General features: G+C 43.0%; 1 protein-coding gene across 1 annotated transcript in view; it reads left to right on the forward strand.

The window, feature by feature from the left end:
- The first annotated feature begins 13,788 nt into the window (after nucleotides 1-13,788).
- Nucleotides 13,789-27,495, forward strand: part of pald1a (phosphatase domain containing paladin 1a) — a 67,262-nt gene continuing 53,555 nt past the window's right edge. The window contains exon 1 of the mRNA XM_060939125.1: nucleotides 13,789-13,918. The gene's annotated coding sequence lies outside the window, so the exon portion shown is untranslated. The remainder of the gene's footprint in view (nucleotides 13,919-27,495) is intronic.

Below are 27,495 nucleotides of genomic sequence, written 5' to 3' on the forward strand. Positions count from 1 at the left end.
TATTTATTTATCACAGCTGTGCTATATTTGTGAAATTAGCGTGTGTGTGTGTGTGTGTGTGTGTGTTTGAGGGATGTGTGTTAGGTCACTACTTAACTGCCACCTTTTTGACACCTCACTTTATTTGCATTACTCTCCAGACATCAAAGTGATGTGGCAACAATTCACACCACTGTAATGAAACACACACACACACACACACACACACACACACACACACACACACACACACACACACACACACACACACTCCACTGCAGAGCCTTTATTAGCAAGCTCACTTTTTATGCTAATTAATTACAGGAATAAGATAAATGACGCCTTTGATACTAAAGTAAACTGAATCCTAAAAAAAAATCTGTGTTTAGCTAACACACACACGAGCTAGCACACACACGAGCTAACACACACACACACACACACACACGAGCTAGCCTGTGGTGAGTGAAACTGCAGGTTGGAGATCTTGTTAAGTCATGAAGTAGCTGATGAAAGTGACGCGATGTGCTAACGCGTGGTATTGACACTGAGGGTTATGAAGATTAACGATGATGAGAACATATCGATACTCCGACCTGGAGATTAAACCCGTGTCTCAGTTTACAGGAGAAATCACCTCACAATTAAAGCATGAACAATGACTGAAAAATAAACTATGAATGAATACTTTATTATTATATTCTGTAGCAAAGTTTCCTGAGGATTAGCTGTGAATGCTAACCCAATTTTATCACATTGAAATAAAGGACTATTTTATTAGTATTGGTGGAGAGAATCAGAGGTTTGATCATTTCCACTGTTCTGCCACAATGTGGAGTTTTATCTGTAATTACACACCACTTTAATTGTTTTTAAATGTAAATATAAATAATGTAGCTAGCTGAGAATTAGCATTTACCATAAGAGTTGGCATTACTGTACTGGCCACTGCTGTTCATAATGATATTTGTACAGACAGGCAGACAAACAGACAGACAGACAGACAGACAGACAGACAAGTCCTTTTCTAACTTTTTAACTGTAATGGAAAGTTCTGTGAGTGAAAGGTGAATAGGTGTGTCTGTAGGTGGAGCGACATGGACAGAAGGCTGTATGAAGACAGACAGATAGATGGACTGATGGATGAATAAACAGTAGGGACATAACAAAATACCAAATTACTGCTCAAAATATTCATATCTATTTTCATAGAATCATATTTAAAAATATAAAAACACAAGATTTTGAAAATAATGGTGTAATATTTTGAGAATAAAGTCATAACAGAGTTAAATCAGACCTGAGCCAGGAGAGGGACGTTCCTTTAACTAGCACTATAGGACATTTACTACTTTAACCAGAGCTGTCTCTGTGCTATGATGAGGCCTAAATCCTGACTGATACATTTCATGGATGTTATTCCAATGAAGATATGAGCATAACTGCTGTACCACAACTTTTTCTCAAATCAGTTCATTAAAACTGAGAGAAACAGAAATAGACGAGAGGTTTTGTGCTGATCCTGTGCAGTCCTGATCACTTTAGAAGAGAAATGTCAGGAGAACTGAGACAGGTCATGTACCCTGTCTGATTTATTACTGACGTGTGAAGAAGATTGATGCTGAACACAGTTAATAAAGTTATTAGAGAATATTTACATTATCTGCCCAAAAGTATGTGCACCCATGACCACCACACCCATATGTGGTTCTTCCTCAAACCATTACCACAAAGCAACAGGAATCTCACAGTTCTCTAGAAAGTCTCTGTGTGCTGTAGCTTTACAGTTTCTCTTCACTGGAACTAAGAGACCCAAACCTGCTGCAGCATGGCGATGTTCCTGTGCACAAAGCACAGGAGCTCCATGAAGATGTGGTGTGTGAAGGTTGGAGTGAAGAACTCGAGTGTCCTGTACAGAGCCCTGACTGAACTCAACCCCACTGAACACCTTTGGAATGAACTGGAGCCTCGACATCCCAACATCAGGGTCTGATCTCACGAATGAACACAAATCCCCACAGCCACGCCCCAAAATCTAGTGGAAAGCCTTCCCAGAGGAGAAGAGAAGAGAAGAGAAGAGAAGAGAAGAGAAGAGAAGAGAAGAGAAGAGAAGAGAAGAGAAGAGAAGAGAAGAGTGGAGCTCATTATAACAGTAAAGGGAAATAAATCTGGAATGAGACGGTCAACAAGAACATATGGGTGTGATGTCAGGGGGCACATACTTTTGGTAATATAGTGTAGATTGATAGCACAAACATTTTCACTTAGTAGTGGGTAAATAGTGTGTGTCTCACCAGGTGTGTTGCTCTTACACTAATTGGGTGTGTGTGTGTGTGTGTGTGTGTGTGTGTGTGTGTGTGTGTGTGTGTGCAGGGCCGCTGACAGCTTTGGCTGGGCCCGGGACAAAATGCTCTGAATGGGCCCACCCGGGCCAACCCACACACACACCCACCTCTCTTATCCCAGTCTCTACTCACTCCAACCCTTAAATGACAGGTATTCAAAAACCATTCAACCGGTCAACAACCATTTCATTTTAGCATTTCAACATTTTTACAGTTTTAACATTTTAACATTTCCTTAGTCTGCAACTATTCAGGTGCGAAATGCAATGCGCCGGACTTTTGTTGTGGCAAAGTCGTCAGTAAGGTCATTGAAGTCCAGCTTTTTTGCAAGTTCGTGCTCTATAGAGAGCATTGCCAGCCCATTGAGCTGAACATGGAAGAACATAGTATACTGTGCGTGCGTGCTGTCCAGTGTGAAAAGCAGAGAAGAACACACCGCTCGAGAAACGGCGGGATATGATTGCGGGCTAATGTGAATATTCTTAGCTTCAATCAGATATATGAAACACAATGTTATTAAGCCGTTGTGGTTATGAAATGATTCAATGCCCTGTGCGTTTGATATGGTGTTCAGTGTGACTTGCTCTCCCCTCGTTTGTAACATGAATTGCGTGCGGCGCGTGCCTTGGTTGGGGTTACTTTATATGGAATCAATTTTGTGCCAAAATGTTCATACAATACTTTTGAAATATCAAACAAAGACGACAAATCAAAATACAAAAAAAAGTCAATTTTTTTAGACTGGCAAACAAATTATTCGTGTAATCGTGCAAAATATCAGTCTATTACTCTTCAGAAACCTTTTATTTTTGTTCCGCGTCTTTCTCAGTTGTGTTTGCTGTAATTTATTTTGGTTGTGGGGCGGCATGGTGGTGTAGTGGTTAGCGCTGTCGCCTCACAGCAAGAAGGTCCGGGTTCGAGCCCCGTGGCCGGCGAGGGCCTTTCTGTGCGGAGTTTGCATGTTCTCCCCGTGTCCGCGTGGGTTTCCTCCGGGTGCTCCGGTTTCCCCCACAGTCCAAAGACATGCAGGTTAGGTTAACTGGTGACTCTAAATTGAGCGTAGGTGTGAATGTGAGTGTGAATGGTTGTCTGTGTCTATGTGTCAGCCCTGTGATGACCTGGCGACTTGTCCAGGGTGAACCCCGCCTTTCACCCGTAGTCAGCTGGGATAGGATCCAGCTCGCCTGCGACCCTGTAGAACAGGATAAAGCGGCTACAGATAATGAGATGAGAATGAGAGATTTTGGTTGCGATTCCAGCTTTCTTGTTTGCGCTCCCTGACTTTCTGCTGCAGTTTTGGCACAAACTTCCCGTGTGGGCGGGCTGTCCATGAATGCATTCCCATTGGCTACTTGTGTTTGACTGACAGCTCCGCTCAGCCATTCCCTACTCGGATTCTGGTGGACTGTTTGCCGAGTGACCGATCCATTGACGGTAAACAAGGATCGAGTGGACTTCAGTGGCGACAAGTTAGCCAATGGGAATGCATTCCTGGACAGCCCGCCCACACGGGAAGTTTGTGCCAAAACTGCAGCAAAAAGTCAGGGAGCGCAAACGAGAGAGCTGGAATCGCAACCAAAATAAATTACGCCAAACAAAACTGAGAAAGACGCGGAACAAAAATAAAAGGTTTCTGAAGAGTAACAGACTGATATTTTGCACGATTACACAAATAATTTGTTTGCCAGTCTAAAACAATTGACTTTTTTTTGTTTTTTTATATTTTGATTTGTCATTTTTGTTTGATATTTCAAAAGTATTGTATGAACATTTTGGCACAAAATTGATTCCATAACTTTACAGGGCTGGAAAAAGTTGGCTGTGTCTTACCTGGCTCAGCTGCCCCACTGCCTTTGCTAGTACCTGCTGCATCATCCCAATCTTTTTTAAAATATTTATGCAGTGAGCCCCTGAGTCTCTTGGTTCCTTCCTCTCTTTTTCTCTTTTCTTTTCTTTTCTGTGCTCCTGACTTGTGCATGTTGGCAAATGGCACGCATGCTGATTGTCGAAGCGCTATGATCGAACGATGTCGTTTTTTTCCCCTTAATCAAAGAGTCAGACCAAACCATTTTTGCATTGGGGTGGTAGGGGGTTACTGACGCCTTTTTCAAAGACAATAAAGGCAAAAGATCTAGAAATCATTTATTGAATGCAAATATAGCACATTTCTCCCCCAAATCAACACATTTTGAAATGAAATAAAATAATCGCAACTTCATGAGAGCCCAGTTCTGGGCCCTCCCCATTCCTGGGCCCGGGACAACATACCCGTTTGTGCCCCCCTGTCGGCGGGCCTGTGTGTGTGTGTGTGTGTGTGTGTGTGTCTCACCAGGTGTGTTGCTCTTACACTAATTGTGCGTGTGTGTGTGTGTGTGTGTGTGTGTGTGTGTGTGTGTGTGTGTGTGTGTGTGTGTGTGTGTGAGATAAAGATGTGGTTTTGTTAATGAAAGTGTGTGTAACTTTCGTCCTCACATTAACCTCACTGATAAATTCCAAAGATAAAGTTCTCCTCTCTGTAGTGTGTATCGTACACACACACACATACACACACACACACACACACACCATGTTCTGTAGAGAATTTTAGTGGCGTTTTGTGTTTTTATAAACTGTATACGCAGTGTTTAATCTGTAGATGATGACCTTGAGGAACACTCAGGAGATCCAGGAAGTGGACCAGGAGGGAAAACATCCTGGAACATCAGCGAACATTCCTGCATTTCCGTTCTATACATTTTTCAGTAGCGGTACAAGAGGGAGAGAGAGAGAGAGAGAGAGAGAGAGAGAAGAGAAAAAGGAAGAGAAGAGAGAAAGATAGAATTTACAGGTGAAATATTTCTCTGTTGATGTTTGTGAGGTAACGGTCCAGCTAGTGTTAGCTTTGTCATGTTAACATACGTTACTTCAATAAATGTCGGTAAAACAAATGTCCAGTGTTTCTATAAGCTGTGTATTAAAATGTTCCAGATGCATTTGTTAAAATGTTTCTCCAGGAAGAGAAAGATCTCGAAGGGGAAGATAGTCCAGAAATGTTACTTTAGCGAAGGAGGGAGGGGCTTACGGTTCTTAGCTCCGCCCTAAAGTTTTGGAGGGAAAGAAGTGCTTTCTGGTTTTAAAATATGTAACATTCGTGGCAGCTATGTGAATATTTGAATATTTTTACTGATGGTGTGATCAAATATTTGTGCTGTTTGAGAATGAGGTAACATTCCTGATTCTGAAACATCGCTGCTGCTGAAAATCTCCTGGAGGAAACATTGCATTCTGTTACACACACAGAGCAGGAAGAGAACACCACGAATCCCAGTCCGTCCCTGAACGAGACACACGACTTGGATGCGTGACTGAGACGTCAGCCGTGGATCCTAGATGCAGAAACACTGCGGTTTTTATTAGCAATCCAGAATTTTGTGAACACGATCGTTTTTACTGCAACTCGGAAAGATTTCCAAACCAGCAGAAGATGGTTGTGTTTCCAGGCAGTCAGAACGGATCACTGGTCCGCGGAGCTCAGTCTTTGCCGCACCCGTTTCACCTCAGTGAAGTAGCTAACATTTGTATCACTGAACTATCAGGATTAGCTCGCTAGTTAGCTGACATGGCTAATTTATATTGCTTTAATAAACCTACGTTGCTCCCCTGAAATCCAATCAGCTGTGTCATGGTCTTCTTGAGGAGTTTCCAATAATGGATAATTTTATCAAGGTAAAACTGTGCCCTGCTAACAAATGAGTTTACAGCATCTGATTGGGCAGGAACTCAGCTCTCGGCATGACAGCCACGCCCTCGATGTCGTACCAAATTCCATCTTCAGCATGTCCACGAACACTCATGAAGAGACGTTCAGTTTCTCTCCAGTATAAACAGAGTTTCTGTGAGTCGTGTGCTGTATACGTGTCCTGTCACTGCAGGCTAGCACACCGCTTAGCATCATTTAGCTGCTGACAGGACGCCGGTTAGCCGTACGGATCTGCTGGAGTTACACCATGTGAAGGTGTCATTTAGCTGAATGGCATCTTTAAATCTGTAATAATACATGGAGAACATTTTGCTAAAGTCACAAATAGATTCTTCATCAGATTATAAACATGTCGATTTTGTCAGGTTGCTATGCTAATCAGATTAATCGGGTCTTATCGTGACCGGGTTATATATGCATCTCTTTTTTATTAACACTGAAGGGGCTGATATCAGCATACTTGCCAACCCTCCCGATTTCGGCGGGAGGCTCCCGATTTTAGCCTCCGTCTCCCGCCTCCCGATCGTATTTGTTAAAAACTGGATAATCTCCCGGTTTTGGGAAATCCCTACCGCCAAGTTAAAAATACTCCCGATTATGTCCAATCAGAATCGTATGAGAAACACTGCTGATGTCAACTGATTTTTAACCAATCAACGAGCAGAACGACAGTCACTTCCGTAATGTAGGATTCACCCGGGCTGTCCGACATTTTTTACAAGCAGTCATTCATCATGGCCACTAAACCCAATACCACACGGCAAAAACATGAATGCAAATCCCAGGTTGCCTGGGGGAATGAATTTCCACGGATCAGCAAATGTTCGACCAGCCAGTTACACATTTTAAGGTAAAGATTCCTTAAATCAGAATATAACGGACATTCGAGTGTGAAATTAAACTCGTCTTCCGTAGCATTTCAGAAACAAACTGGACAACTTCTAAAGTGTTGAGTGACATTTTGCAGGACGGAGAATGTGTTTGGTGAGTGTATCTGAACAGTGCGGTCGTGTCTTAGTGCTATTTTGAATTTATGTTTGAAAGTTTATAAGTGAATTATCTGGAAAGTGATGGATTTTGATGGAGTTTTGAGGTTTTCAGTGAAAGATTACTAGCGAGTGTGTTTTGGTCGGACTAAAATGTTGCGTTCGAGTGAATTTCTTTGTGGAGTATATTTTGATAGTACGGTAGGATTTATAGAGCCATTTTTACATTTTGTTTGAAATTTTTCAGTCAAAGTTTGCAAATGAGCAAATTCCTCTGCTGCATTCCGATTGGATTTCTAGTGCTTTTGAAACATTCTGTTGGAAAGTGTTTAGTGAGAGAGATGCATTTTAGTCGCACTAAGACAGCGCATTATTTATCTAATTGAGTTGTTACTATTTTGGTCAAATCTTATTAAAATTTAATTTATAAATGATATTATAGTTCTGTGTATTTTTACATGAGCTTACAGAAGGAAAAAACATTTGATGCAATCCAATAATACTTTGATTCACTATGACTATTTTAAGAAATGATAAACATTCTTCTAAAGTAGGGGTTCCCAAACTTTTCCATGCCAAGGCCCCCCAAACAGCATTAGCTTCTGGCCGGGGACCCCCTTTGCAAACCCACAGACAATGCTACAAAATATGTAAAGAAACATCAACTTTTAGAATGTTTTCTCTTACTTTTATTCAATAGTCAATAATTGTTACATTTGTTTAGCATAAGAATATTATTAACTAACATGTTTTCAACACAAATATTTTCGCACTGAACAATAAACTGTATAACCTCCTGTAGTACCTGATTCAACTCGTTATCCATCCTTTTTGCGACCAGTGTCTCGTGATGGAGCGTGCAGTGTGTGGCCACTACATGCGGGGCCTTCTGCTTAATGAGCGCGGTCACTCCACTGATCTTCCCGGTCATTGCCGCGGCTCTGTCCGAACACACCCCCACACAACGGGTCCGGTCCAATCCGTTAGACTCGATGTAATCGTCCAAAACTTGAAAAATGTCTTTGCTTTACAAAATAGTATTTCCTCCACAAATCTTTCCTGTGAAATAAATCTGATGTACACAAGCAGTTGGGCCTCATTGGATAAATCTGTGCTCTCATCCAGCTGAAGTGCGAAGTATTCGCTGGCTCTCACCTGCTCCAACAGCTGAGCAGATACGTCTTGAGCCATGTCACCAATCCGTCGGCTCACGGTGTTATCAGAGAGTGGGACAGCATCGATTTTTTTGGCAGCATCCTCACCAAGCAATTCTCGGACAATGTCTTTGGTGGCTGGTAAAATCAAATCTTCTCCAATTGAATGAGGTTTTTTAGCACGAGCAATGTGGTACGAGGCTAAAAATGATGCCTTCAGGGCCGCTCGGGGACAGTACGGTAGCTTGCTGGGTGAATGCAGCAGATTGCCTGACCAAATGCTCTTCTTTGCGTCTGAAGAAATCTACTGTTTTTTCGGCATCTGTCGGATGTTTTTGTACCAAGTGATGCTGAAGTTTCGAAGGTTTTAAGCACTCGTTTGACAGGGTCTCCAGACAGAGGACGCATTTCGGGCAATCATGGCCATTTTTCTGTATGGCTGTAAAGCTATACTTAATGTATGCTGCCTCATATTTTCGGATTTTAGTTGGCCAGGACTTCTTAGTTTTTTTCGCAGCAGTGTCCTCCACAGCAGGGCTGTTGGTTTGTTCCTTCGGTCTCTTCTTCAAAAACCTGTCCATTTTGCGCTAGCAATACGCTAGCTTGAGGAGCAAAGCAGCTTGATAAATGGAGCAAACCGCAACGTCACAGGCAATCGGAGAGATGAGCATGGCAAACAACGTTTCGATATGATGTATTATTATTAATAATTATATTTTATAATAATGATTAAAAAACTAATTACAATATATTTAATAATAATTATTTTTAAAAAGTATATTTTTTCTGCAATTTTTTTATCATCGTCCCTCCAACTTTCTGAGGCCCCCCTAGCGCCCCCTGGCGGCCCCCCAGGGGGCCACGGCCCCCACTTTGAAAACCACTGTTCTAAAGCATCACTTGTGTTATTTTCTGTGGGTCTCTGTATGGATACAATATTCAGGCAGGAGATTTTTCAGCTCAAAATCTGATTCCAGACTTCCCTTTCACTGTTATTATATTAAAATTCAAGACAAGAGTATTATTTCAGGTTTTTCACTCTGAGCTCTCTCAGGCCTGATACATGAATCCTATAACCTTTATTAACTGATAGAACAATATCAACAATTCAAAAACTCTTTAATTGTATAAATTTCAAATGGTTTGCAATTAATTGGGATCCACTGTTTTTATCGTTTCAACCGCACATCAGACCCTCGGCCAACTGAACATGTCGTTCACGCACTTTTCTCCCCCATGAGAATTTTGAGAAGTTGGGAAGTATGTATCAGTACATCAGTAAATTTCTAACTCTTGTCTGTGGCACTTCAGTGTCCTGGGACTTTAGAAACGAGTTTCAGAAATGACGTCTCCTTTACTTTTTCAAACTGCGGTCATGAGCACAGCGCTATCTACCCTCTTCCACATACACCAGCTCACAGACACACACGATTGGCTCATTCCATGTGATTGACAGCAGAGCGAGAGTATGCCCCTCCCACCCAGAGAGCACGGCCAGTTGTGTTTTTGGAAAGGAGGTGACACATACAGGAAGATTAATCATAAAAATAATTTCATTATTACTTTATTTAACATTACTTTTATTTAAAGATCATTTTAATATTTTTAATAAAATGTCTGTCTCTTTCTTTCTTTCTTTGAAATGAAAACTATAAATTAAAGGCCTGAATTCAATGTGATTTTATTTCTGGAGCGCTTTTATAAACATGCATTTAAACATTATACTCTTATATTTACATTTGCGTCATCTTAAATGTCTTGTAGACTTTTTACACTTAATGCAAATTATATGCAAATTAGTTACAACAGTAAATTGGTGAATCCAAATACACTGAGATTAACAACAACAACAACAACAACACTGCCCCTAGTGGACACGCCCAGAAATACACCAGCAAAGTGCTTTAATATTCATTAATGTGGCTTGTGTAAGCGATTATCAGCACACACTCAGAGGGCGGGGGCGGGTGGCCAATTTTATGCAGATCTAGGCAGTATTTTAGTGCGCACGCACACACACACACACACACACACTTCCTGTGTGCTGTTCTACATCTTACAGACGGATTGATGGTTTTTTTAAAACATCATTTTCCGACTGACCTGATTCTTACACACACTCACACACACACACACACACACACTCACACACACACACACACACACACACACACACTCACACACACACTCACACACACACACACACACACACACTCCTGGACTGTGTAAAAGTGCAAGCTGCATGCACATTCAGGTTGCATGAATTTTCAAACAGACACAGCAGAACTGACTTCAACACAATCCATCACACTATCCCTGCACACACACACACACACACACACACACACACACACACACACACACACACACACACCTGTCATTAGTTTCTTTCCTGCCTCGTCTTCCTGTCATCCGTTAAACAAAAACCTAATGGAACATTAATCACCAGTCTGTCTCTGTGTTTAACATCATTAGACTTCCAATCTGTGAGAGAGAGAGAGAGAGAGAGAGAGAGAGAGAGAGAGAGAGAGAGTCTTGCTTTCGTCTCCTTTCATCTGTCTGATTTCTCCTCTTCTTTCTTCATTGCGTATCTTCTCTTCTTTTCTCTCATAATTCTTAATTCTTGTCCTTTTTCTCCTTTTTCTTGTGTCCTCACTTCCCTTCACTGTAAACTCCCGTCTCACGCCCACTGTGTTAGTGTGTGTGTGTGGTGTGTGTTAGTGTGTGCTTGTGTGTGTGTGTATTAGTGTGTGCTTGTGTGTGTGTGTGTTAGTGTGTGTGTATTAGTGTGTGCTTGTGTGTGTTAGTGTGTGTGTGTGTGTGTGTGTGTTAGTGTGTGTGTGTTAGTGTGTGTGTGTTAGTGTGTGTTAGTGTGTGTGTGCTTGTGTGTGTGTGTGGTGTGTGTTAGTGTGTGCTTGTGTGTGTGTATTAGTGTGTGCTTGTGTGTGTGTGTGTGTTAGTGTGTGTGTGTATTAGTGTGTGTTAGTGTGTGCTTGTGTGTGTGTGTGTGTGTGTGTGTGTGTGTGTGTGTGTGTGTGTGTGTGCTTGTGTGTATTAGTGTGTGTGTGTGTGTATTAGTGTGTGCTTGTGTGTGTGCGTATTAGTGTGTGTATGTAAATTGCATAGCTTACTCGTACATCCCATTAGCTACAGTGTGTGATTTGTGCTTTGTGTGTGAGGAGGTTTTTACACGCTCCTGCCTTTTTAATTCATGTGGTAATCTGTGTGTGTGTGTGTGTGTGAGAGAGAGAGAGAGAGAGAGAGAGAGAGAGAATGTGTGTGAGTTGGAGGAAGCTTAAGTCACTCTGTGGAACTTTCAGTTCTGTGTATATATACGTGTGTGTGTGTGTGTGTGTGTGTGTGTGTGTGTGTGTGTGTGTGTGTGTGTGTGTGTGAGGAGATATATATACAGTGCCCTCCACTATTATTGGCACCCCTGTATTTGATGATATGTAAAACCTCCCTTTATCAGTAAAGCAGCCCTGAGTCTCTCCTCTAACATTTTATAAGGTTGTAGATCCAGAGCGGGGCATTGAGCCCATTCCTCTTTACACAATCTCTCCAGATCATCCAGGGTCTCGACCCTCTCTAGTGCTCGCTCCTCTTCAGCTCCGCCCACAGGTTTTCACTGGGGTTCAGCTCAGGGGACTGAGACGTTCAGGGCAGAAGCTCGATTCTGTGATTCTCAGTGAACCATTTTAGTGTTGATTTGGACTTCGGATCATCGTCCTGCTGGAAGATCCAACAACGACCCGGTTTTAGTTTCCTGATAGAGGAGCCGGATTCTGATTTAAAATTCAAGTCAAGTCAAGTCAAGTTTATTTGTACAGCGCTTTTAACAATAAACATTGTCGCAAAGCAGCTTTACAGAATTTGAACGACTTAAAACATGAGCTAATTTTATCCCTAATCTATCCCCAATGATGAAGCCTGTGGCGACGGTGGCAAGGAAAAACTCCCTCAGACGACATGAGGAAGAAACCTCGAGAGGAACCAGACTCAAAAGGGAACCCATCCTCATTTGGGCAACAACAGACAGCCTGACTATAATATTAACAGTTTTAACATGAAGTCAGTTTCATTGATGTTATAAACTCTTCACTGATGGAAACTTGAGTGCAAAACTGTTCATGACAACTGCAGTCCTAAAGTTAGCAAGTCAACTGTAGTCCTCAGCCATAAAAGCATTACTGTAAGAGTCCAGAGCGTCTTCCAGGTGTGACTTTCAACTGTCCTCATGGGGCCGTCCTCCACAGGAGCGATGCGATGAGACTCCAACCAGACACAGGGCACCAGGATGGACCAGGCAGGTCCGAGGGGCAGAAGAGGTTCAGCACCTGGTGTTTCATGGAGTCCATGATGCTGTGGACCCTAACAAGGTTTCAGGGCCTTTGGAGGAAAAACAGCCCCAAAACATCACAGACCCTCCTCCATATTTTACAGTTGGGATCGGGTTCTGTTCATTATAGCCGTCCTTCTGTTTACTCCAAACCCACCGCGAGTGTTTATTGACAAAAAAAAGCTCCATTTCTGTTCCATCAGACCAGAGAACACGGTTCCGGTCAAAGTTGTCGTAGCGTTTCACAAACTTGAGGTGCTTATGTTTGTGGTTAACTGACAGAAAAGACTTTTTTTTTCTGGAACCTTCCAAATAATCTGTTGGTATGGAGGTGGAGTCTGATGGGGGTTTGGAGACTCGGAAACCCCAAGATTTTACTTTTTCTTTTAATCCACCAACAGTGACCCTTGCTGATTTTTTTTCCTCTCTTTCCCTCCGCACTGTCCGTGGGGTAAAATAAACTCGGCTCCTTTTCCAGGTGAGTGTGGAACAGTTCCAGTTGGTGTCCACCTTTTTTTTTTTATTATATATATATTTTTTTTGCCCTAACAGTAGAAATGGACATTTTCAGGAGAAGAGTTGTTTTTTATCCCCATTCCCTGACTGATGAAGGTCAACACCCTTCTCCCTCACTGGGTTTGTGGGTCTCTTATCTTTCCCATGGTGATGTTGAGGGAATTTGGTCTCTGTGTCGCCTCATATTTGTTCCCCAGTTAATCAGGAACTCATGGATTACAGCATGAAAGTTCCTACACACTCCAATCAACTCGCACATGGACAATTTAAATGGAGACACGCTTCAGGTACAGTGTGTTCACCATCATTTCCAGGGGTGCCAATAATAGTGCCACATGTGTTTTTGTTGAAAATATATTTCTTGATGTGGGATTTGTTTTTCTGTGAATAAATTCTTCAAGTAAAGGTTGGATTTTTTCATTTTTTTTCAGTGTGAGATGAAGCGACTTCAACAAAAGGTGGATTTTTTTCTAAACAATTTTATTGAGCTTTACAAGGGGTGCCAATAATTGTCGAGTATATTCTGTGTATATATATACATTAGTGTGTGTGTGTGTGTCCTTTGCTGCATTAAGCTGGTGAGTAAGACTGAAAGGTTCCGCCTCCACATCCTCTCCACACACACAGATTTGCCATGCTTCCTTTGCTGATGTAAGTGTGTGTGTGAGTGTGAGTGTGTGTGTGTAAGTGTGTGTGTGTAAGTGTGTGTGTCTTCCTTTTGTACTCTGCTGCATTCAGCACTGTCTCTCAGTATGTAACCACACACGCGCGCGCACACACACGCACACACACACTTCTACAGAATGGATGGTGGGGATCGAGTTGGTTGACTTTAAGTTGAACGACAAAAACGGAGACAGGTATGGACCGTGTGTGTGTGTGTGTGTGTGTGCGCGCGCGCACTAACAGAATAACTATCAGAATGAAGTGATGTGTTGATTGTTAGCTGCACCGGTACGATGATGTTCCACAGTGCTTCAGAATGCAGTCCTGTTTCAGTCGGGAGTAGGGAACCTGTGTAGGGAGCCAGGCTGGGGGGGGGGGATGGATATGTAGGGAGCCTATGTAGGGAGTCAGACTGGGGGGATATGTAGGGAGCCTACGTAAGGAGCCAGACTGGGTGGGGGGGGGGATATGTGGGGAGCCTTTGGATGGACTCAGACTGGGGGGGAGGGATATATAGGGAGCCAGACTGGGGGGGATATGTAGGGAGCTTGTGTAGGGAGCCAGACTGGGGGGGTATGTAGGGAGCCTGTGTAGGGAGCTAGACTGGGGGGATATGTAGGGAGCCTACGTAAGGAGCCAGACTGGGTGGGGGGGGTGTTTGTAGGGAGCCTGTGTAGGGAGCCAGGCTGGGGGGTGGGTTGGGGGGATGGATATGTAGGGAGCCTATGTAGGGAGTCAGACTGGGGGGATATGTAGGGAGCCTACGTAAGGAGCCAGACTGGGTGGGGGGGGTGTTTGTAGGGAGCCTGTGTAGGGAGCCAGACTGGGGGGATATGTAGGGAGCCTGTGTAGGGAGCCAGACTGGGGGGATATGTAGGGAGCCTACGTAAGGAGCCAGACTGGGTGGGGGGGGTGTTTGTAGGGAGCCTGTGTAGGGAGCCAGGCTGGGGGGTGGGTTGGGGGGATGGATATGTAGGGAGCCTATGTAGGGAGTCAGACTGGGGGGATATGTAGGGAGCCTACGTAAGGAGCCAGACTGGGTGGGGGGGGTGTTTGTAGGGAGCCTGTGTAGGGAGCCAGGCTGGGGGGGGGATGGATATGTAGGGAGCCTATGTAGGGAGCCAGGCTGGGGGGTGGGTTGGGGGGATGGATATGTAGGGAGCCTATGTAGGGAGTCAGACTGGGGGGATATGTAGGAAGCCTACGTAAGGAGCCAGACTGGGTGGGGGGGGGTGTTTGTAGGGAGCCTGTGTAGGGAGCCAGGCTGGGGGGGGGGGATGGATATGTAGGGAGCCTATGTAGGGAGCCAGGCTGGGGAGTGGGTTGGGGGGATGGATATGTAGGGAGTCAGACTGGGGGGATATGTAGGGATCCTACGTAAGGAGCCAGACTGGGTGGGGGGGAGGTGTTTGTAGGGAGCCTGTATAGGGAGCCAGGCTAGGGGGGGTATGTAGGGAGCCTGTGTATGGAGCCAGACTGGAGGGGATATGTCGGGAGCCTGTGCAGGGACCCAGACTGGAGGGATATGTAGGGACTAAGACTGGGGGGGGGCATATGTAGGGAGCCTATGTAGGGAGCCAGACTGGGGGGATATGTAGGGAGTCTGTGGAGAGACTCAGACTGGGGGGGGTGGATATGTAAGGAGCCTGTGTAGGGAGCCAGACTGGAGGGGATATGTCAGGAGCCTGTGTAGGGAGCCAGACTGTGTGGTATATGTAGGGAGCCTTTGTAGGGAGCCAGACTGGGGGGGGGGGATATGTGGGGAGCCTTTGGATGGACTCAGACTGGGGGGGAGGGATATATAGGGAGCCAGACTGGGGGGGATATGTAGGGAGCTTGTGTAGGGAGCCAGACTGGGGGGGTATGTAGGGAGCCTGTGTAGGGAGCTAGACTGGGGGGTATGTAGGGAGCCTGTGTAGGGAGCCAGACTGGGGGGATATGTAGGGAGTCTGTGGAGGGACTCAGACTGGGGGGGGGGATATGTAGGGAGCCTGTGTAGGGAGCCAGACTGGGGGGGGGGGTATGTGGGGAGCCTTTGGATGGACTCAGATTGGGGGGGATATGTAGGGAGCCTGTGTAGGGAGCCAGACTGGAGGGGTATGTAGGGAGCCTGTGTTTGGAGCTAGACTGGGGGGATATGTAGGGAGCCTGTGTAGGGAGCCAGACTGGGGGGGATATGTGGGGAGTCTGTGGAGGGACTCAGACTGGGGGGGGGGGTATGTAGGGAGCCTGTGTAGGGAGCCAGGCTGGGGTGGATATGTAGGGAGCCTGTGGAGGGAGCCACACTGGAGGGGATATGTCAGGAGCCTGTGTAGGGAGCCAAACTGGGGGGGGGGATATGTGGGGAGGCTTTGGAGGGACTCAGACTGGGGGGGGATATGTAGGGAGCCAGGCTGGGGTGGATATGTAGGGAGCCTGTGTAGGGAGCCACACTGGAGGGGATATGTCGGGAGTCTGTGTAGGGAGCCAAACTGGGGGGGGGGGATATGTGGGGAGGCTTTGGAGGGACTCAGACTGGGGGGGGGATATGTAGGGAGCCAGACTGGGGGGGATATGTAGGGAGCCTGTGTAGGGAGCCAGACTGTGGGGGATATGTATGGAGCCTGTGGAGGGAGCCAGACTGGGGGGGGGATATGTGGAGAGCCTTTGGAGGGACTCAGACTGCGGAGGGATATGCAGGGAGCCAGACTGGGGGGGATATGGAGGGAGCCTGTGTAGGGAGCCAGACTGGGGGGATATGTAGGGAGCCTCTGAAGGGACTCAGACTGGGGGGGGGGATATGTAGGGAGCCTGTGTCAGGAGCCAGGCTGGGGGGGGGGATATGTAGGGAGTCTGTGTAGGATGTATAATTGAGCAGCATTTGTTCTTGTCAGATGAAATATGTCCAATTTTGGAAGCTGGTCCTGTTTCTGGTGATTTGCAATGTGTTCAGAATCTGTCCACTTGGGGGCGGGTCAGTGCCCAAATATACCTTCTCAACAGGTTTCTATAGCAACATGCAGCTACTCTGAGATCTGAACTCATTCATTATGACCTCAGACCTTAATTAAGATCATTTTATAGTTTGTAACTTGGAAGATCCAGAATGTTAGTATCTCGCATTTTAGTGTTTCCAGTGAGCATTTTTTCGTAAGTTTTTAAGGTAAATCATGATGTGAAAGTCAGTTTTACTCAGAATAATTTCATACAGAAGATCAGCATGTGATTTGAGACGCAGCCTCATCACTGTTACTGTCGGTACTGCGTTGTGCATCATGTTAAAGTCTGCGTTAATTTATTATAATGCTGTAAACATAACCATAAACGGTGATCAAATGTCGTACATTATGGTGATGAGTTGATCATGAAAAGTTTCAGAATCCTACACATCAAGACTCGACACCAAAATCTGAAAGAAACCGAATGTAAAAAAATGAGTAACCAGATAACAAAACTGCGATCAGAAATCATCTGCAATGTTAAACACCTTAAACTCATTCACGTGAAGAAGCTGCTGTTTAAAGTTTACGTTCAGACGAGCTCGACCCGTCGTCTCTGTTCTCTGTTCAGACGTGATTAGTTTGACGTCGTGTGCTGGAGGAAGTCCTCGGTTTTTCTCCCTCCTTCTGTGAGAAATAAATCCAGACACAATTCAATGTTGTTTGTAAACAAACTCTGATTGTTTGAATCTCAGATTATAGACGTCTCTGATTTGACAGATGGAGCTCGCTGTATTTAATCATCTTTCAGGTTTAGTTTGTGTCATCTGTTGAGTTTATTTTATTTGTTTTATTTTGTTGTCTCCGAAGTGTCTTTGCATGGATTTGTTTTCATTCCCTTTTGATGAACATGTTTGTATTTTCACGAAACTGCTGTCACGTTATCGACGTAACGACTTTACGGAAAGTTCAAAGAGATTAAATGTGTTGAAAAGTGATAAATAAATTCACGATAATGTGAACACATCACTGGGTGCGACTCAGACGAGATGTGTGAGTCATGCTGAGAAACTGATCCCGTCTGAATAGGGCTGGAGGTTGAGCTCCTGAGTCGGACCGCGTTACCGAGTCGTTTATACGGCGGTAAAGTGACATCAAGAGCCAAAAGTTCACAGTCAAGGAGTCGAGTTTTGGAATCTGATTCAGAGTCGAATGCAGAGTTTCTGTAATCACAAAATCGTCGTGATCAGATCATGATCTTTAATGCTGTACATTTATTTGATTCGATATTAAACTCGAAGGTGTTTTATAGTTTACTGAAAATAAAACCATCTTTGTCCAAAACAACAGAACAACTAAAGTGATTCGATTAAAATGAGTTTCATACTTTGTTGATCAGAGTTTGAGTTAACTTTGCGTTGGCTGATTAAACTCTCGCTTTGGGACGAGTCTGATTTTGTCTGATGATAGAAATGAAACAAGCAGTAGCAGCGTCACTCTTTGGATGATTGATATTTTTAATGAAATGTAAAAATTAAACTTATCCCTCAAAAATCTCCTGCACTTTTCAGAAACTAACTCTGCTTAGACTGCAGATCAGACAGGAAGAGAATTACAGTTAATCTGATGTTTTCTGTAATCTGGGTTATTTTTAACAAACTGGATTAATAAAGTTCAGATCAACTTTAACTTCATGCTGTTTATCTGTTCTGTAATAAATTCTGTGACACCCAGCTTTGATTTCTGTGTGTGTGTGTGTGTGTGTGTGTGTGTGTGTGTGTGTGTGTGTGTGTGTGCGCATGGGTGTGGTCGTTTTTAGGATGCGTTTTATTTCAGGCTGTGCCCTGATGAGATGTTAGTTCCACCCGGCTGTAATTTTACTCTATTCCTGCAGTTTAAACACCGCTCTCTCACTGAGGCCCATGTCACGGGCGGGGTGCCATTATTTTTAGCCTGTGTGGCACACTGTAGCTGTGTTTACGTGATAAATATAAACAGTAAGCACATTTCTGTGGCTTTGCTACACTCTAGAATGGAGAGGAATATGTTTGTTAAACTTTAGTGACCTTCAGATGCTAATGCTAACGCTAACATCTGTGGGTTTAGTAGATTTCAGGAGAATCAGAATAACTGTGAAGTTTTTTTTAAACTGATTCTGAATCAAATCAGTGAATGAAATCAGTTGATGATTTAATCTGCAAACTTTCATCATATTAATAGTGTTTGTGAGATCAGGGAGTCTTTCTGATGTTTGTTTAGAAATTGTACGTTATATTTGATGGAATTTGTAGCATAAACATGTATTTTCAGCAGCGGTGGACAGTAACAAAGTACATTTACTTGAGTTCTGTACTTAAGTATACTTTTTGATTTTTAAGTAGACAGATAAAGTACTTACTGTATCTGTACTTTACTTGAGTTCATTTTTTTTGGCAACTTGTGACTTTAACTTCACTGCATTCGAAAGGCAAATATTGTACTCTTTACTCCACTACATTTCTATCAAGCTCCTCGTTACTCGTTACTATGAAGTGGCTTTGAAAGTGGATGTTTTTTCTTTTCTAAAACGTGATTGGGTTTTTTTGCAGGTGACACTGAGAGCCGATCAGTAATCACTCGGGTCACGTCACATCCATAGACTGGTTAAAATCCAGATCAGAGATTTCTCCGCAGTATTATTTAACACGATCAGTTAATTGCAGAATGGAAGGAGGCGGTTCTTCTGGGGAATTAATTCACTCATGGCTTTACCTAGAACCCATGTTTCAGTTTTCTGAAGGAATAAAGTGTCATTTCGTTTTAAATGTTTGCTTTGTTCGCCGAAAACGGAGCACATCACGGCCTACAAAAACTCACCGTCCAACCTGCAGAAGCAGATTGAGGTCTGTAAACATTTTATCCCAAGAGAAAGCTTGCAGTGAAGTTGTCTGTGCTTTTAAAGCTAGTGATAATGTTGCAATCGCTGTGCAGTCTGGTTATTCAAATGACTTTCTATGGATTTTCCCGCCAAGTTGCCGTAGCCTTATCCACGACTAACGTTAACACATAGCTAGTTAACTTGGACGCTGTTAGTTAGCATGTAAAAACAGATTTACACTTAAGCCCTATTCGCACGGGATAAGTATTACCTGTGGACCTCTGGTAATTTGGAATAATTGCAGAGAATGTCTGAGTTCTTAGTCCCGTGCGAATGTGCCATGTCCGTAATTTGCCAAGTAATAATTCCGCCGTGAATTACCTACTGTGTTTCGGCAAAACACAGACGTCCAGTGGTAATACAAGTCCCGTGTGAATGCGCATGTCTGTGTTTGTAATTATTAAATGCGCGTCTCTTGTACTTTTCTGGAGTGAATAATGGAGGATACGGGCGAAATTTTGATAAACAGCATTTCAGGGGCAAGTGGTAGTAGGCCTATCCCGTATTTGAACCAGATAAGCATTCTGAACTCCTGTCTACTAGTGTTGTGACGTTCGCGAACGAACCGATTCTTTTGAACGGCTCCTAGGCATGAACGATGAGAACCGAGTCTCGAGCTGGGGGAGCCGTTCTTTCTGTCGTTCTTTTTCTGTACTGTGTTTCAGATGAAAAAGCTTTTGCCCAAGGACAAGAAGTAGGCTAGACAGCATTTGCCTTTTATTTATTCAAGTTTTATCTGTTTGCCTAATAGTTCAAATTGTTTTGTATATAGTTTATAATGTTGTTGTGTGATATTAATGATAATATTGTGGGAAAACTACTTTGCACGGACGTTCATTTAATTTATTCTATCGTCATTTTGTTTGTTCTATTTTTGTGCATTTTATTTATTTATCTGTTTGTCTAGTTGTATCTATTTTTCTAATAATAATATATTTTTTGCATTAATAGTTTGTTTTTTCCTATTAAAATAATCTTGTGTTCTTGTTATAACTTTATCTATTTATCTGACTGTTTAGTTGTATCTATTTTTGTTACAATTTCAATATTTTTAATATAGAAAGTTTGTTTTTTTCTATTAAAATGTTCTTGTGTGATAACTAGTTCTTGTGTTATATTTATTGTAGTTGTATCTATTTTGTATCTCAGACTTAAATATTTTTGTAAAACAAGTGTTTTTATATAAAATATTCTTGCGTTCTTGATAACTATGTTCTTGAGTGGGTTCTTTTTTTTTTTACAGAAAAGCCGTTCTGCATGGACATTCATTGAAGCCCTCATTGTTTTTTAATGGTTATTTATGAGCGTTTAGGGGTTACAGTAATGTAAGTCTAGGTTGCTTTATATAAAAGGTATGTCCAGAAATATTGATGTCACTGTCTAAGCACAGGGATCTGGCTTCTTTAGACGCTGTCTTCTTAAAACTGAATAAATATTTAAAAAGAGCCGAATGAGCCAGTCTTTTGAACGGCTCTTTTCAAAGAATGGATCACAAAGATGCGGATCCCATCAAAGAGCCATAAATCCCATCTCTACCATCTATAAGACGAAACAGGATGCTGTGAACTTACGACACATCCGGTCACAATGTCTGTAAATTCAGTGAATTACAGACTTTTGCTTATCCCGTCCGAATGTGCCACACAATAACACAGAGGTGCGGGGGTAATTGCGAATTACCAGAGGTCCATAGGTAATACTTATCCCATGCGAATCGTACTTTACATGAATAACGTTAACTTATCTGAAGTGCATTCAGAAATGTTTTAGCATAATATTGCCAAATAAACAGAATGTAGAAACCTTTATTTTCTCGTAATGTTAGCTACACAATATGACCTCAAGTTTGAAAAGCGTTTGCTAGCATGTCAGATGGAGCTTCACTGACTAACTAGCTTAACATTAAACCACCATGATTCCACAGGCAGATTCATATGTGCATGAATACATACACTTGCGTACGTGAGACCTGTGAGATGGACAGTATTGTACTAGTCAGTCACAACAAATTGCTGGAATTTTTTTGTTTTGATGTCAGATGATGGTCTTGCACTTTTTTGGTCTTGCTTAAAGCAGTGTTGCTGTTGGGCCATTATTAAAGTGCATATTCTGGACCAATGTCATGTTTTTTTATATGAAAGTATGTCGCTTTACACACTCATCTAGAAGGGTAATTTTGCACAAGGCCATCTGTCTACAGCAGAAAAAATCTTATCTCATCTCATTATCTGTAGCCGCTTTATCCTGTTCTACAGGGTCGCAGGCAAGCTGGATCCTATCCCAGCTGACTACGGGCGAAAGGCGGGGTTCACCCTGGACAAGTCGCCAGGTCATCACAGGCAGAAAAAAATAAAATAACAAAACGCGTCTGGAAAAATCCCAAGGGAGCCTGGAGCCAGATTTGTGACGTCACCTGCGGAAGCGCCAGCAGGCTGCGAGAGCTTTGCACGGTTTCAGTGCACAGCCTGTGTAGAGCAAGTTTAGCAGCTAGTGATTTTGCATTGAAATATGGAATTGTCACCTGAGCGCAATGTTACTTCACCTTTGGATGAAGAATATAACGAGATGTCAGAATTGGGGCTTCATCTGTTTGGATTTGATGATGATTCAAGTAGTGAAGATGACAGAGACAACACCGGGGATGTAAATAATATGGTCATTTTCTCATAAACTAGCGCTGACGTAGGATTCAGAGGGAGGCGTCCCGCACGTGACGTCACAAAAATCAACGCTTGCCGGGAAATCCAAATGGCAAGTTTTTTTCAGAGGTGGACCAATTCGCCTCAAATGGCTCGATTTCAACTGAATTTTTCTGGTATTGCGCAAGGTAAAAAAAATTGCACAAAATGCAAAATGTGACAGATATTTGACCAAAGTTTAATATAAAATAAGAGAATTACATTGATCTCGCTCCTGAATTTACCCGTGATATGCACTTCAAGCTGGAGGTGTGGATCTGGGTTTTAATCTGGTTGGATTGTCACTTATTTTCTGAGGAAGCTGCATTTCCAGCTGTTCCACTGTCTTCCTGATTAACACACACATGCATGTGTGCACACGGCCAGAGCCGGGTCAGAACACTGCCAGAGCCGGGTCAGAACACTGCCAGAGCCGGGTCAGAACACTACCATGCTGCTTTGTGGGGGACAGGAGGAGGGTTACAATTTAAAAAAAAAAAAAAGAAAGAAAGACAAAGACAACGGCTCTTTTTCAGTTCGGTTGTGTTTCATGTTGTAACGTTCTACCAGGCGTTTATTCTACAGGTTCTACAAGTTAGTCAGTAAATCCAGTCGGTTGTTTCAGAGGCGTTAGGGTTTTGTAAGCGTTGTGGCAATAATACAACGATGCACTGACAGAAAATGTATTTTTAATCTCATCTCATTATCTGTAGCCGCTTTATCCTGTTCTACAGGGTCGCAGGCGAGCTGGATCCTATCCCAGCTGACTACGGGCGAAAGGCGGGGTTCACCCTGGACAAGTCGCCAGGTCATCACAGGGCTGACACATAGACACAGACAACCATTCACACTCACATTCACACCTACGCTCAATTTAGAGTCACCAGTTAACCTAACCTGCATGTCTTTGGACTGTGGGGGAAACCGGAGCACCCGGAGGAAACCCACGCGGACACGGGGAGAACATGCAAACTCCGCACAGAAAGGCCCTCGCCGGCCACGGGGCTCGAACCCGGACCTTCTTGCTGTGAGGCTACAGCACTAACCACTACACCACCGTGCCACCCATTGTATTTTTAATACTTAAGCATTTTTAAAAGCGAATACTGCAGTACTTTAACTAAAGTAAAAATTTGACTGGACAACTTTCACTTGTATCAGAGTAACATTTGACCAGCGGGATCTGCACTCTGACTTCAGTAAAGTTGGGTTCTTTGTTCACCTCTGATTTTCACAGCGTGAAGCTCAGAGACCAAGCAGTGATAAACTAGGAGAGGGCGGGGCTACATGTTTTATGATATGGGACCAGTAGGCGTGTCTGTTTGCATTTTTATTCTGAAACTGTTTCTTGCATAAGAATAAAAATGGAAAAGTGACACAGTTGAACCTTTAGATTTATTTATATTTATAGCTGAACGTGATGTTGGATAATAACCTGTTACCACAGCGATGAATCAGGGGGATGTGAGCTATAATACCTGATGCCTGTTAGTGTTTGTCTCTGCACTGCGGTTGGGGTGTTGTTCCTGTAGCTGCTGCGCTGAATGGTGAAGCTGCAACACAGGAAGTGAGGGAGGAAGTAGTTTTTATAGTTAGGATAAACTCACTGCTGTAACAGGGCTTTAAGACAAGACAGACAGAGAGAGAGAGAGAGAGAGACGGGGGGAATGCTGCCATCCAGTCAAAATCTTTTTCAGTGAAGGCCTTCCTTCTTTCAGCAAGACAACACCAAACCGCTTTCTGCAAATATTAAAACTGCATGGCTCCGTAGTAAAAGAGTTCGGGTGCTAAATTGGCCTGCTGCAGTCCCATACATGTCACCCTTTAGTTCCCCATTCCCTTACAAAATCTGTACTTTTCCCTTACATTCACCCATGAGCCCTTATACACGAGAACAAATTCCAATATATAATCCAAAGCACCGATTGTTTTATTCCACATTATACACTCCTATTGTAATAGGCATATTTATCACACTGCATCAAGTTAAAGGGATCAAATAAGCATGTACTGAATAAAAATACATTTTATATCCCAGAGAAAACAACTGAATTAAAAAGGACTATATGTACAGTCAAGTCAACAATTATCTACTAATAAACAATATGTACTATATGTACAGTCAAGTAAACAATTATCTAAATGTAATTTTACCGTATGAAAATCAGTGTACGCCGTATTAGCCAAAAAATTGCATTTTCCCGTACAAAATACGGGAAAACCGTATAACTTGACATGTATGCAGTCCAGACCTGTCTCCCATTTAAAACATTTGGTGCATTATGAAGTGCAAAATACGACAAAGGAGATCCCGAACTGTTGAGTAACTGAAATTGTATATCAGGCGAGAGTGGGACGACATTTCTCTTTCAGAACTCCAGCAGTTGGTCTCCTCAGTTCCCAAACGTTTACAGAGTGTCGTTAAAAGTCGAGGTGATGCAGCACAGTGGTGAACACGCCCCGTCCCAACTTTTCTGAACTGTGTTGGTGACATCAAATTCAAAACGAGCTTATATTTTTCAAAAAAAAAAAAAATTTCTCAGTTTTAACATTTGATATTTTGTCTTTGTACTATTTTCAATGAAATATAGAGTTTCCAAGATTTGCAAATCATCACATTCTGTTTTTATTTAAATTTTACAGTGTCCCAACTGTTAGTATACAATAATCTACAGTGTATAAGATAAATTAATACAATTGAAATTTAAAGTACACAGATTAGTGAATGAATAAAACAAATAAACAAAAAAATTAAATTTAAACAATATAATAATTAATTGGCTGAAAGTGACATTAAATGAATAAAGTTAAATGTAAAAATTTAAAAGTTAATAAAATGAAAAAAGTAAATCAAATAACAACAAATCACTTTTTTTAAAAATATATCAAAATACAAATAAGCAAACAAAAATGATAAATAAATAAATAAATAAATAAATAGACAAATGAAACAAATAAAATAAACGGGGTTAGATTTGTATAATTTATGTTTGTTCATAGCGTGCGTGTGTGTGTGTGCGTGTGTGGTTTTGGGTTTGGGGTGGAGCAGATGAAACTGATGAGGTCATTTCCTCTTCCGCTCTGCTGTTGGTTAATAGTGACATGAAAGTAAAACTTCCTCTTGACCTTTGACCTTGTGTGAGGAAATCTGCACACTTATTTTCCAGGATTGAATTTGACCTTAAAAAACACGATTTAAAACATTTTACTTTCCAAACTGACACGAGGAAATCAAGACATTTTTCAACACATTCCATAATGACACAACCCTGAGGGGGATGAGTTCAAGAATATTAAATATTAAATAAAAATATCTGAATAAATTAAAGATCTGCCCCACGCTGGCCACATCTCCGAAACTCCAGGAGGGTTGCTATGGAAACCCGTAGGTCAGAGACGTTCCAGCTGTGTGTTATTAAACGAAGTGTGACGTCGGGACTCGTGTCGTAACATCAGTCTGAGTTTCATGTGAAACGTCAGCGAGTGGATCTTCATCAGAACACTAAACACTGTGAGAAACATTGGAGTCACAGCACGGCTACGTGTCATGGGGCTTTTTTTTTAATCTCTCGTGCCGCTTTCCAGAAGTTTCTGATGTGACGCAACACAGACGTTTATGTCAAAATGTTTTTCATCACTAACACTACGTTCACACTGCAAGGCTTAATGCTCAATTCCGATTTTTTTGTGAAATCTGATTTTTTTGTGAGGTCGTTCACATTAACAAATATATGCGACTTGTATGTGATCCTCAGTATGAACGAAAAGCGACCTAAAAGTGTTCCGCATGCGCATTGCAGGATACGACGACGTCACACGCAGTGAGCATGGCCAGTGTTTACGGAAGTAACCTAAAGTTTCCTGTGTATGACAGTAGCCAGCATGGAGTACCTGGCGATGATGCAGTTGTTGTTGCGACGGAGCCAGAACATGCACAATAGCCTGATGTTAAGGAGGAGGTTGAGAAGGAAGAGGGCAAGGGTTTTGGCTCAGGCGTTCTGCGGGGTAGTGACTGCAACCTCCGTTCAAAGGAACGTGTGGGTCCGGAGTCGCATTGATGTCATGCGCCATGTTGTTGTAACTTTTTTGAGAGGCCCGCCGCCTACTTCAGCGCAGAATAGTGACGTTTGTGGCTTGTTGATGACGTGTAAGTCGGCTGAATGCGACCTGGCGGTTCAGACTGAAGTCGCATATGAAAAGAGCGGATAGGAATCGGAATTAGCACCACATATCCAAACGGCCTGGGTCAGATTTTAAAAAATCGGATCTGTGTCGTTCATATTGTCAATAAAAGATCGGATACAGGTCACATATGGGCGAAAAGATCGGATTTGAGTCACTTCAGCCTGCAGTGTGAACGTAGTGTAAAACTCAGGCCCTGTCCACACGAGTATGTTTTTGTTGAATCCGCATAAATACTTTATCGTTTCGGCCTCGCGTCCAGACGGCGTTGGCTTTTTCTAGGTGTGAAACCGATATTTTTTGAAAATGGGTCCCAGAGTGGGAAAATCCTAAAACGCTGGATAGCCCGGAGTCGTCTGGACGGCGAAGCGGATTTTTTCAGAAACGATGACGTATAAGCCCCGCCTCTCTAACCTTTAACCTCAGTCGCCGCCGCTAGACGCATCATAACAACAACAACGGCGGACTACAGGCTTGTGCTCGTACTGCAGAAACAACTCAGTCTATTACGGCTGCTACAACAAAACCTTCTGCTTTTATATTACTGCGAGGAGCAACAAAACTTCTCGTGTTATGAGCTTGTTTTGTAAACAGCGCATGACCTTTATACGCATGCTCCATGGCTTCTCTTCCGGTTTTAGTGTATTGGTGTGGCAGCGTCACAGCGCCACATACAGGCCTGGCATATGTACTACAGCATTTTGGGTCGTTTCCAGTGAATCGAAACGACGCCGTGTTTACGGAGATTTTTTTCAAAACGACAGCGTATTGGGTGAGGCCGCGTACTCGTGTGGACGGGGCCTCAGTCTGAGGGAATCAGCAGAATTCACTAACACTTTAAAATTTACCGTTTGGAAAAAAGCACATGAAGGTCGAGTGACGGCTGCTGAGGCCACGCCCACACGGAGATACGGCTGCTGAGGCCACGCCCACACGGAGATATGAATAGTTTTGGAAACGTGGCTTGTTCTCAGTGTTTTGTCTTAATGTCCACACAACGATGTCGTTTTTGGTTACTGAGAGAACGAATTGTTTTGAATGGCGTGTCGCCGTGACCCTGTGTGTGTGTGTGTGTG

Source organism: Neoarius graeffei, chromosome 14, assembly GCF_027579695.1.
Source record: "Neoarius graeffei isolate fNeoGra1 chromosome 14, fNeoGra1.pri, whole genome shotgun sequence".
Lineage (NCBI taxonomy): Eukaryota > Metazoa > Chordata > Actinopteri > Siluriformes > Ariidae > Neoarius > Neoarius graeffei.